The following is a 13,736-nucleotide window of genomic DNA, read 5'->3' as shown; positions in this document are numbered from 1 at the left end:
CGAATGTAGGTACATGTGCATGTACGCCGAGACTTGAAAGCGTAAGTAAAGGAAAAAGGAAAGAATGAACGAAAGGCGAGAAAGAGTGAAAAGAAAATACCCTATTCCAAACCATCTCCAATCGTATTTTCATTTCCTCCGTGGTCTCGTCTCACTCGCCTCTCTCTTCCATTAGTCGATTGTATCCCGAGGTAGATGAGTCTCGTCGAAAATCCTCGATTGTATTCTAAATAAGCGCGGCTACGAGCCGATAATCTCATCGTTACGAGGGCCTTAACATCCGAATAATCCGGAAACAATTCGAAAGAGCGGGTTAAGAAACGTGAAGATAAAGATGGTAGAAAAGTCTACGCTATTTTACTTAAATTTGCATAAACACTTTACATTGAAATAAAATTCTTTCGAGGAAAAAAAGAAATGTTGCGGATGTCACGTACTGTAGAATTTTACAAAATCAAATGAACTGTATGTTTCGCATAATTTTTATTGTAATAGCCTTGCTATAATACGTTTAATTTTGAACGTATCAAAGATTTTTCTTTGAATTCAGATTCAGAGAAGAAAAGCACTTGAAAAAATAGAGCTTCTTAAATCAATTTATGTCAGTTAATAAATCGTCTGCTTTTCTCCGGCTAACAGTATTACTATTCGAACTGATATTTCCTAAGGCGTAATAAATAATCCTGCTCGAGTTTCCTCGAATGTAATGTCAGCTTCGCGCTTCTCGTGTAATACGTTTCGAAATTGAAATCGCATTCGAGAAAGAGACTGGCACGACCGCGGGCGCGTGTTCGTTGCTACCAACCCCGTTGCAGCAGAGACGAGCAACGAGCAAATAAACGGAGGTCAGCAGGCAAGGGGTAGTTTTCCCTTCCCTGGAAAAGGACGGACGCGTGGAAGTTCTATTTTGTTTAATTTCGCTCGGCGTTCATCCTGGACGACGTTGGCAGCCCGACTGTATCGACCGACTGTCTGGCGGAGTGAAATATACCAAAGTCCATCATGTTCGGAGGGAATTAGCCGCAAGCATTGACATAATAAGCTTCTTTTATCTTGCGGTATAACACCTGGTTAATTATTACGTGCGCGCACCAACTTTCATAATTACTAAATGACTACTTTACCTAAATTAGCTTCAACAAAGTTCCGCTTTTCCTAGAAATAAGAAATTTTACAAACGAGATTGAAGATAAAATTAATGGATTAAATGTCATCTTTTCAAACGAGAAAATTTCATAATTTTTTGCAAATCCTACCGCTTACTCTATTTCCATCGTGTGATGGATTCCATTATCATATTATATTTCTAAATTTTGAAATGTGATATGTGATCCGATTGAAAAAATATTTCACCATTACTTGTGCAACCTTAGAGATGCGTCAAAGATGCCATAAATAACCATAGCTGTCGATTAAAATTAAAACTCCTCTTGTAAATAAAAATTTCTGGATAAAAAAAATGTATTTAAATGCAGGAATAAAATACGCAATACGGCTTTAATATATCTCTAATGGTAATCTATCGCCAAAATGAAAATTGCCATACTAAAAAGATATTCATCGACATCAACGTGTATTTCATTAATAAAGTAGACTAATTTGTTAATTAAACCGACCGCATCTGAAAGGAAGAGGGGGGAGAGAATCCGATACACAAAGATGGATCATGCGAGAGAGAGTCGGATGGAAAGAGAAGAGAGGAAAAGGGGACTGAAAACCGAGGCAGAAGAGTGGTAAATACGACGGATGGCAGTGACGTTTCTGGTTGCAGCCGCTTCGGGTCTATGCAAAGGAGATGGTTGCGCAAGATTCCAAAGTCCGATTAGGGGTTCGATTTAAAGCCGGCGGATGAAAGTTTGCGCTCGACGTCCGGGCGAAATGAAAGTTGGGACACGCCGCACCGTCGTGCCATATTCGATCGCAAATCGGGATTTCTGCGATATACGTAATAGTTGGAACCTCCTGTGGGTTGGTGGTTGTACACGCATATATGTCTAGACCTGTGTGTACGGGACGGATTGCGAGGATAGGCGAGGATTGGCATATTTAAATTGGCTCGATCCCCGACGAGATCGACTCGTCGCGCTCGTGGCAGGTTCGAACCACTTCTGCCGAATTATTGGATCGCCGTATAATACGCGACTCGTAATCTCGTTGAGCGTAACAGCCCGAAATCGGATATATCGACGTGACAGGTGTTACTCGAAACTTCTAAGGTTTCTATCGTAGCTAGTTAACTATATTTGTCAAATTATTTTTTAAATTCTTTCAAAGATAATCTCATTTTCTGCAAAAAGAGAATTTTCTCTTAAAAATTACCCTGAAAATCGTGGTAATTGTGAGACAACGTAAACCTCGAAGAATTTTGCTATACTTTTAACAAAATTTACTAAAACTTTGTCAAATTTTATGAAAATTTTAGTAAATTTTGTTAAAGGTACAGTAAAATTCTTCGAGGTTCACGTTGTCTCACAATTATCACGATTTTCAGGGTAATTTTTAAAAGAAAATTTTCTCCGTGTATTATAGTAACATATTTGTTGATACGTACGCTTATAATATAGCAGAGCGACATTAACAGAAAACATTTCACGGACAAAAGTTTCGGACTCTGTACGTTCAACTTGCGACACAATACGACATGCAAAACGATATAGCTGCTTAAATCCGCGATAGAAGTCAAAGGATATATACGGTTTGTGAAACTCGTTGCAAGCTCGCGGCATGTGGCATAGAATGGGCGGGGATTAAATCCACAGCAGTTATAAACATCACCGACCAGCTTACGGTAATTCCATGCCCCGTGTAATAGCATGAACAGCGCGCCTCCCCGCAAACGCGAGACCGCAAAGTCGAGAGGCATCTTACTGCGGTGCTTACAGTATGCGGTGTTTTAATGCTCGGCCTAGAATCTCTCAGTCGCGAAATCTCGGTTGTCTTTCTCGCGAATTGGAAGTCAAAGGGGTCGCCAGATTGCAATCTGTTCTACGTGGAAAAATACACCGACTACTGTCAGCATAATAAAGCACGCAATTTATCAACGCCATTAAATTCCACTTTGTTCGCATATCTTATTTTAAACAAATAATCAAGAGATAAAACAATTTAAAAAATTAAGAATTAGTATATAAATATTTAAATTTAATAATAAATTCTGGAAAAATTCATTAAAACTTTACCAAAAAAGTAACATTTTAAAAAATATATAATTTTGAAAAGCATAAGCGAACTTTTTATTAGTCGCAGCAGAAAACTAAGAGTTAACTAAAATCACTGAAAAGTTCATAAAAGATATCAGCGGAACTGTACGTTATTACGATAATCGGCATCCATCATTTAGAAATCTCTGCACTTCCGAATCCAGCAACTTTCATAGAAATAAATGTATCTCGATCGAGATATAAGGTCGAAGGAATTCACGTACCGTAATTTCCGTCGCCTTCCACCCACAATTTCCTTCGCCAAGGCCAACTGACGCCCTTTGCAAAATTAGGAAATGTATATCTCACAAAGTAGAATAATTCCGTACTGCCTTTGATCGTTCTCACGACTATTTACGCATCTTCTACCTCAAGAAACAATGAGCTTACACAACAATCACGAATAATATTGCATTACCATAACATTCTGGCTCCTAACAATTTACAATGAATTATATATACTGCAATTCAATTTCTATCAACTCCATAAAAAAATTAATTAATTAAACGTTAATTAAAAAGTTATTTTTGTAAAGAATTATAAATTTCTAATATCCAAAATTAATTTTATTTTATATAAATACTTAATTATATTGCACAATTGAGTTTTGATGCACAATGAATTTTCATTTATCGATCCTTCATGTTTATGAGCATCAATCTGAGCGTCTATAATAACATGAGAATTTAGGACGGGAACGGATTCGCTAAGCTGACATTAATCCGTATCAACGAACGCCTACAAAGCATCGTACGCTGACCTTAGTTGAATTGCGTTTGCATTACGAACTCGAGCGGAATGTCACTGCCGAGCGGCTGCGCTACCACGATTTACAGTTCACACGTCGTGAACTGCCGACGAATGACCGATTCGTGTAAATCCGTGGCTTCCCTTGTACACGGAGAACGCCAAGTGATACCGTCGTCTGCGGGGACTCTAAAGAGAAAATAATCACATTTGCGCATGTAACTAAATTTAGTTTCAATCGTGCAGCCGCCCGGAATATTGATCACGTTGAGAGCGCGTCACAAATTAACGAGGAGAAATGTTGTGCGAAAAAAAAGAAAAAACCAGAAAAATTCATTTCGAAGCGAACTAGAAATACGAGTGAGTTATTTGGAAAGATGTTTCCTCTCATGGGTACAAAATTTGGAATTTTTTTTAATTTAACGGGTCGATCGGAGCGCAACGGCACATATAACGGGACATGTTGTCGAGATTCGAAAGTGTCCGAAATATTCGAAGTGTATGGCCCTATAAAATTTATGGCGCACTTCTTTCGCGCGAATAATGACGTGACATATAATCGCTTTAGCGATCAATTACAATATATCCCATAAATCACTCTTGCATTGATAGAAATGGAATGTGTATGACTTCCACGTGCAACTGACGCGTCAACCAACGGCCACGTTGTCCGCGGGGGAAAAGCACTCGTGAGTGCTTCATCAGAAATGAGTTATTTTTATCAAAGCACGCATCAATCACAGAAATATCAAGCTGCTTGACATTCCATCAACGTCGCGCGCGCGCGTACAGAATCGCGGAAAGCACGTGGCGGGAGATAAAACAAGACGGATGGAGGTTGCACGTACTTTCGAAGACACCCGGCGAGAAAAATGTTCCCCCGACATCTCACTTGTATAAGAATTTGATTATGAAGATCGAGCGAGCTAACCGATATATCGCGTCAAGACAAAACAAGATAGATCGCGCGCCGACCGGCCGGGCCGACGGATTTTCCGCGGAGGACGTTCTTGGTCACGGACATGCGCGCGGAACTGCAGGAATTTCTCCTCCTCTCTTCTTATCTCTTCATTTCGCCCGACTGTCGCTAGGATCACGCGCTTATCGGGAACTATGTGGCCCGCGCGGATCCATTCGTTACAAAGATTTGCCGAGATCCGCGGCGCAAGTTCGCGCGCTGCCCGCCGCGCGGAGTTACAAGAAGGCCGGGTATGGACGTAACGAGGATTTATCGCGGCCCTGCCGGAAAGAAAATACATCACGACACGTTTGACCTCGACCAACTGGGGCAAAAACGATAGATTAACAACCGCGGTGGCAATTTGTCATCTCGCGGTGCTGCGCTGCCAACGCCACGTATCCCTAAAACGATGTTTTATGTCTTTCCTCTCTTTCACTCTCTCCCCTACCCCCCCCCCCTCTCTCTCTCTCTCTCTTTCGCCGTCGGGTGTCGATCTTTCTCCTGGACGTATATTAGTTCGCGTTCAAACGGGGTTTCGCAAGTAAAATTATCAAGCACAATGCGGATGGTAGCTTAGAAGGTATACGGTTATTACATCGAAATACCTCCGAGTGGAGTATAGTGCTTGAAACCAGACACGGTAATATCGTTTCACAAGGGAGGAAGAGAAGGGAGGAGGAGAGAATTCGCCTTTAGCCTCCTTTCCCAAGACCAAGAATTACGGCGCGGCGTTTACGACGGATATCAGAAGATATCCGCGAGCTCCTTCGACTGCCGACTGCTCTATATCTCTCGAAAATGTACAGCGGATAGTTGTCGTAACGGGAGCGTTATCGCGCCGCGTTGTGATTTATGCTCACTTTCGATACCTGTGCCGATCGATCGTTTCCCCGGAAACGCGACAAGGAAGCCTCGAATGGTCGTAATAATTTAAGCTCGGGAAAACCAATCGAGCGAATGCATCGACAATAAGCCGTGATCAATGACGTGTCTATAACTTTAACCACGTTCCGATTTTACTCGATAAACCGAAAACGCACACAATTCCAGAGTAAACAGCTAATTTAAACGTGTTAAAAAATGAAATTTTTTTTTTACAGGCTAAATAATTTCGTACTTATTTTTAAATCCCTCTCAACCCTCGCGTCTACAAATCCGCGTTTCGTTCGACCGCGTTTGCGTGGTAAAAGACTTGTTGCCACAAGTTAAGTAATTATAGCCGCCCAATGTGCAAAATATAATTATTTACCTTGCATGCAAATGTGCTGCTCATTGTAGCCTATTGTAACCCAGCACTTCATTGTCGAGCACACAAAATATTACGTCGGTACTGATAGGACAATCTGCGCAGTTAGCAAAATGCACGGATACACGTCCGGCCGTGTTAACTTGTTGACAATTGGACCGTAATTACCGCGGACTTGGCATCGCGCCGTCCGCAATTTCGCTAGCCGCACCCTGATATTGCGTGCGTCCACCACAGACGATCGGTTAGTTGCACTTTAAACGCCCGTAATATGCTCGGTATCAGGTGACAAATGACATCCCGACCGGTAATGAATATGAACAAGAATTACCCGGGTGAATAAGCAATTTATCAATGTTTAAACTGACATTTTCATCGAGCCCCAATAATTATCGCAGCGCGGCGGTATAATGTATCACGCTACAATCATACGCTTATTTTCTACAGATAATGCATTGCATTAACATTGATGTATGATACGTTACATTAGGCATTCTGGCGATTAATAATCCATCGATTTCTCAATTTGAAATTTCCATTGATTACCAATAATTATCATAATAATGTAACTTTCACATGTAATAATCATCAATTTTCTATATTATCCCCGAGGCTATCGAAAATTACAAAATCACGCGTCAATAGAAATTCGCTGCCACATTCGAGAGAGAGAAAGAGAGAGAGAGAGGGGGGGGGGGGCAAAAAAAGCAGCATCGTAAACTCGATTAAGCAACAAATATTTGCAGCAACTAACAAGCTTGTAACGAGATAACGCGGTGAGACAGACTCTTAGGGGGAAAAAATGTAACTTTGACAGGGGGAGACAGTTTCGTTTACTTTAAGATTGACCTATCTCGCGGTATGAGGAAAAGGGACACGTTCGCACCGCGCAACGGTACACCGCAAGCTCGGTACGTGCAATCCGACACGTAGCTTACGATAGCGTGGCGCCGGATTTACTGTCAAAGAATAGTTTACAGTCACGCGCCGGCGAAAGATGGGCATGGCATACGTGGGCACGTATAACCGTCGCTGTCACGGTTTTCACGGGCGTTGCAGTAACAGCAGCAGCACCGAAGGCGAGCGAAAGGGGCACGAAGAATTCCTTGCACTCGGGGCATCCATGCGGGGAATTCCGGGCACGTAAATCTTGGCAAATCTTACGAACAGCTATCTCTTTCCCTCCTCCTCCTTCTCCTCCTCCTCTCGCTCTATCTCTGTCTCTCGATCCCATAGCCCTCTCCTTGTTGCGTTTTACCCTTTCAGAGTTGCTCAGTATCATCGCTTTGATTCACTCCGTTGTCTTTTATTCCGTATTTTTGACAAGGTCAGTAACAGAGACCGGCAGCACGGCCGCGTTTTTCACGGGGTACTCCGTTAAAAAAGCCGACGGGATATTTCCTTTTAACCACATTTCAAAATCCCTTAGGCGATATCATACCCTCTGTGTATACCGACTCCTGACTGCACATGTACGCGCGGTCTGATCTCTCTTTCAATTTCAATCCTCGGGTTAAACACCGGAAAAAAAAACCTTGTGAACTTTAATATCCGCGCCTGCTCTCCGATGTTAAATGAAACAAATTTTTTTAACGCACGAACGCAGATATTGGCTGGTACTTTGCTACCAGAAAGTTGTGTTTCAGTCAAGCAATTTCATTTCACTCGGGTAAACCTTATGTATTTTGCAAGATACGTTCTGATGCTCCCTTTATCGTGACTTTATAGACTCTGTATATTAGTGGTTCTAAGAACTATATTTTACAACAGTCACTCGCTTTTACATTTAGTTAAAAATATAATTGTTCAAACTTTAATCAAAATATATGTACTCATTTGCACGACTCAAAATATTGATTTTTCTTTTCTTGCCTCTAACTACAACTTTTGATACGATATTACAAACATGTGTTTTAAAGTTGTTTCAAAACGAGCGCAAATTACATTTAAATTCGATAGACCTGCTCTATGGTCCATCTGTGGATGCGCGCGCTAATGATGTCTGTAATTAATTTTTTAATTGGGACCAAAGTAAACGAGAAACATTTTTCGTAAAACGACTATTAAAACGCACCCCCCGCGGATGACGGACCTCTTGCGAGCGTACGAGTGAGAAATCTGCCGCGTCGTTCGCCAAAGATGTCGTAAGATATTAAAAGTAATATCTCAATGGAGGGGGGGACGGGGGCGAGATACCGCGGGTGGGCGATAAAGGGACGGCGGAACAATATTACGCGAATATTACGCGAATAATACCCAGGGAAGGAGAGAGAGAGAGAGAGGGGGGGGGCGTTATTTAGCGAGATAAAGCGCGACTAATACCTGTGGATAGTGCACGTCAACGATTTAACACGCGCGCGGGTGCGAAGTAACACTTTCGTAATAGTCGACGGCCGCGTATTTAGCGAGACATAAACGACGAATTGCGTTGGAACACACTATCTCGCGCAGATAACGTTCAACGGCGAAGACGAGGGAGTTTAGCGACGCGAAACAAGCTGCATGGAGCAACTATCGATCTTCGCGTGTTCTAGGCCGTAGGGATGTGGCACGTAAGGGATCCGTGACGCCCGCCGGTGAGCAAGTTATTATTTGATAATGCTCGTTGCCGCTAATGAAACTGCACCGTAAGGTGAATACGCTCGCTCGCGCGTGGACGTGCTTCCGTCTTTAGCGTACGCGCCGCACACGATATACGTTATCGTGGCGTAACGTATGTCGACAAGACAGAGGGTCGAGGGAAGAGAGAGAGAGAGAGAGAGAGAGAGAGAGAGAAAGGAAGCCCTCGGTAAGTCATAAACTCGCGTAACTTCGGCACGCTACCTTAGCCCACAAATTGACCAAGGAGCTCCGGCTAATTTTCAGGATGGAGCGCCGCGACGCGGCGGCCGAATTCTCCTCCCCGTATGGACGAACGGCCCGTGTAATCTCAGGCGTAGCCCGCCGAGTAAGTTAACGAATCGAGTCACTATACGCTATTAATATCCCAACGTAAACCGTAGAACTAATTGCTTTCGCCGAGGCGAAATGGAATCGCGCGGCTGCTACCGCAGTGCTCGACCGGTCGCGGCAGATTGGACATTATGCCGGGTTAAATTTAGACGCGTAGAACCTACACGCCGGGCTAATTTTAATATAATATTCTCTATAGCCGAGGATTTTAGCGGCTTCCACCCGATTGTTCAATCGCCGATGGTTAATGGAGCGTCAACGCTCACCCGGGCTTTACCCTCTATATCGGGAACTCCGTTAATAGTATAGTTCATACTGCGTAATTTATGCGCATACTGTACGGCCATAATTTATATAGCGCATCATACACATTTGCAAATGCCTATTATCGGCCAATAATCACCGTCTCCGCATTTTGTTGCTTTAACAACTGCGCGCGTTATCCGCTTTCGTTCCTCTTTCCTTCATCCGTTTACTTTTTCATTCATAAGCTATAGGAACTCACTCGCGGAGTAATATGCTGACGCAGGAAGAGTTACGATCGATGAGCACATAACGCCAATATAGCACGTTTTAGCCCTTTCCATCGTCTACAGTCTACAAAGTTCGGTTAATAACTTCGAACTTTCGCTGTTTCACGCTAGCGTGATTCTGTCTCAAGTAGCACGACATAAAATTCAACGTATGACCTGCGTGCGTTCATCCATTACGGGTGATGTAAATTTTGTTTATATCTTACAGATAGTTTTATGTTTCGTACAAACGGTAGAAGAATTTAATTCACTTTAATTTTCTCTCTTTCTAACACATTAAGAGTATATATGTATATATAATATATAACTTTCCTGGTGATTTTACCTCTGTCTCACTTCAGATCACCTTTTCATTACATTAAAGTTGGTAAATAGCGAACGCAGTTTATTTAGGAAATTCTAGCAGACTACTTGTGACTCATAGTAATTACACAGATACATTTGTCAGACTCGGATAGGCCACACTCTTGTCTGACAATTTCACAGCTGCAATAGAGGATTCTTGGTAAATATTAGTGTGTACGAAGTAATTACAATTACTGTAATCTTGTCAAGTATAATCCATGAAGCGTTAAAATCAATGAAAAAAATCTTAAGAAGTTTATCCGAGTGTAAATTCAAGCTTCCGTAAAAATATTTTTAATATATATATATGTATTCTGTGTAAGTTTTTATCAAATAAACAAACCACCTCGAAGTTTAACAAACGAAATTCTTGGACGAGCCACGCAAGTAACAATGGTATTACTAAGCATATAAATTAAGTGTAATTTATTCGTGTTAAAAAAGTATTTCTCAATACAAGTTAACAAATGTTTACCGTAAAGGCGAGTTAATAGCTTTAATATGTTTGCGAAATAAATCGCGGCGAAAAGACCGCCGCCGAGGTAAAAGGCTGACGAAACTAAATACTCCCATTTAGAACAGTACTCGAGGGCCGCTTGCTCTCACGAATTACCGTAGCCAAAGAAACTCCGCAGGGAGAAAGATACAAGCATTATTCTCTCTGGAAACTGCATTTTCCGCGATTCAAGCATCATGAATGAAAAGCAGAAAGAATGGATCCGCTTCCATTCCAACGAAGGAAATGCGAGGGCGACGGCACGTTACGGTCTTAAAGGGATGGAAGAGTGGCGAAGTAAGAGGAACACGGGGGGGGGAGGGAGAGAGGGAAAAAAAAGAGGCGAAAACGCGAGAGGCCGACGCGGAGTGTAGAGGTGCACCGACGACGACGCCGCAAAAATGGGCAAAGTTCTGAAGGAAGGTCGGAAGTGAGAAAACGGAAATGGCGACGCGACGATGCCGGTCGGCTCGTTTCGCCTCTTTTTTCCCCTCACTTTTTCTCTCTGCGCCCGCTCCCTTTTTCGCTCGCTTCCTCCCTCTCGCTGCCAGCTCCACGATCGAAGATTAAAGTTCTCGTCGCGCGATTCCGAACGTAATTACTTTGGTTCTCTTTCATCTTCGCTCTATCTGTCGCTTCGAGCAAACTCACGTTAACACCTTCGAGCGCGGTCAGCCGGTAGGTCAACCTGTTCACCAAAGGTGCCTAAGTGCGACGGTTTATTTGCCGAAGCTGCGGTCTCGCGCGGAAGGAGATTATGAGGGGCACCTTTCGAAACTGGTAAACCAACGTGGCCGTGATCGCGTTTCACACACCCGTTCCTCCTTGCGTATTCCTTAATGAAATCAGAATCTCAAACCTGACGCGTGAATCGCCTATGCTAACGATGCTTGGGCGTTCTCATTACGAAACTTCGCTTGTTACCCGATGCGCATTTCAAAAGCTCTCGTTGCGCTTCGTTATTCGCTTTACGCGTACGCTCTGCGTCAGATAAAACAATGGTAACGATATGGCGGAGCTTTACCTCATTAATTTGTTGAAACTCGGGTGCATAATGGACAACTTCGGTCGAGGTAATTATCCCACTGTCATCGTTACCTCGGCCTCATTTTTCAGTACGTAATATCACTTTCAAATTTTGATTATCGATGGGTGAATTGTAATTAAAATATGCACAATGATAAAAATTATACATACAACATATGAAATTTTATGTGTACACACAAATAATATTTATGATCGTGTACTTTATTGTTTTTTACTCATCGAGTGAAAATCTCACGCCAACTCTAAGCGCGTCTGAGCCCAATGTTTCGCAATAAAACCCCGTTGATTTCATTCTGGTGGAAACACCTTCTGAAAGTCTCGTATAAGCGCATCGTTGTATTTCTTCGGCGGGGTCTACAGTTCAGACTGTGCGAATAAAGGACGGTTTGCGGTAGCTACGATAGCGGAGAACGGCGGCGGCGGTGTGGAGCCGTGAACGAATATACCCGTTTCCTTCCACGGGCGCAGTCGTTACAGAAACGAGAGTGCCACTTAAATCGTGTCCTCCCTTTCTTAACCCCCCCTCACCCACCTCGCGTCTATTTTCCACAGGCGCGTCGATGGTATCCTTTTTCCATTCGATGCGCCGCTTTTCCCATTCGACGTTCCCGTTACGTTGACGTTACACACACGCCAGGGGAAAATCCTGAGGAACATAGAGTCGCGCACCTCCCCCCCCCCGACTGTCGCGGGAAATACAATGGGGAAAATCCGCTTCCGATTTCGCGCGCGATATTCGGGACGGCGCGCGACGGCGCGCGGCGGGTGAGACTTTGAGATTGGCAATTGCTCTCGACGGTTCCATACGATCCCCTTTAAAGAAACGCCGCCGGAATAGAGGTATCGCGTCGATGCAGGACGGTACGCTAACCGCGAATCGAAAGAGATTTATCAATTGCCCGGAGTCCGCTTAGTATCATTGCAATCGACAGCGCAATCACGAGGCACGTTTTCGCGGACGTTTATGGGGAGTTCTATTAGACTGTAGTCCCCTATGCCGTTTCTCTGATGGAATTTTATCTGCATTGACCACGGGGCGTAGGGAAACGTGGAGAAGGCATCTAACTCCCGAGGGAAAGGCTGATAAAAAAAAATATATACACTGAAAGCGTATCGATGTACCGAATTTCGCAGCGGCTGTTGGCGAACCGCGAAATTGTATCGCTCATCCTCATGCCTATGCGGAAATCGGCGCGCGAGATACGCGCCGGATGAAATTTCATTTCGCGTAAATTAGCCGTTTATTTTTAATTAAAAATATTGCGACGCACAATTCGCCTCGGCGTCGGCCTAATTTCGCCGCGGTGGGCTGCGCGGCGGCGGCGAGCAAACTCTCGATGCAAATTCTGCCATAAGTTACGTCAGAGCCTAAATAGAGTGTAACGATAAACGCATTTGTGTCCAATTAACGATCTCCACGTTTGTTGAAATTTAATATGTAATCATGTAAAACAACTGCACTGCCGTTATACCGTTGCGGTAATGAGGCTTAATGTTTTCAATGTGTAATCCAATCTCGTTAAACGAGATTGAAAAATGTTTGGTAGGATTAGATAAATTCTTGCCAAAATTAAGCTTTCCGACGAAAATAACGACACGTCGCTCTTCCGTAATATTTTTTTGCGGTAAGCGGACGATATGCAGAACGAATCTGAAATTCAACGCGGAATCGCATCGAGCCGCCGCAAGGAACAGTGACGGATTTACGTAGTAGTGGCTCTCGTATACCTTCAGTCAGCGGCGTTTCGGGAATGTTACAGTCGAGAGATCATATCGTTTCAATTAGCGTAACAACGCGGAAGCGGCCGAATTCGTGCGATACACCGAAACGACGGACGGCCGGCCTCTCTCTCTCGATTAAATCCCGGTATCAAACGACGTCGGGTCGACGTTGACGCGCCGCCGCCGCCGCCGCCGACGCGCGCGGTCCGACAAGAGGAACAGAGAAAAACCGCAGAGAGAGCAATCGCGCCTCGTTGCGTCTAATGAAAACACACCCCTCCATCCTTCCGACGCGCGCGCCCGCGCGGAGAGGACGGGAAAACGCAAATGGAGCGGGACGAAAGAACACGTGTTCGGAATGTGTACGTGATACCGATATCGGCTTTCTCCGTCATGCCGCGACGACGAGAAAGGGGAGAACGAGCTCCATCCATCACACGAAACGCGACAACTCATACGGGATACAGGGAAAGAGGTAAAGGGAGA

The sequence above is a fragment of the Monomorium pharaonis genome, chromosome 10 (assembly GCF_013373865.1).
Source record: "Monomorium pharaonis isolate MP-MQ-018 chromosome 10, ASM1337386v2, whole genome shotgun sequence".
NCBI lineage: Eukaryota > Metazoa > Arthropoda > Insecta > Hymenoptera > Formicidae > Monomorium > Monomorium pharaonis.
This window is presented reverse-complemented; position numbering follows the sequence as displayed.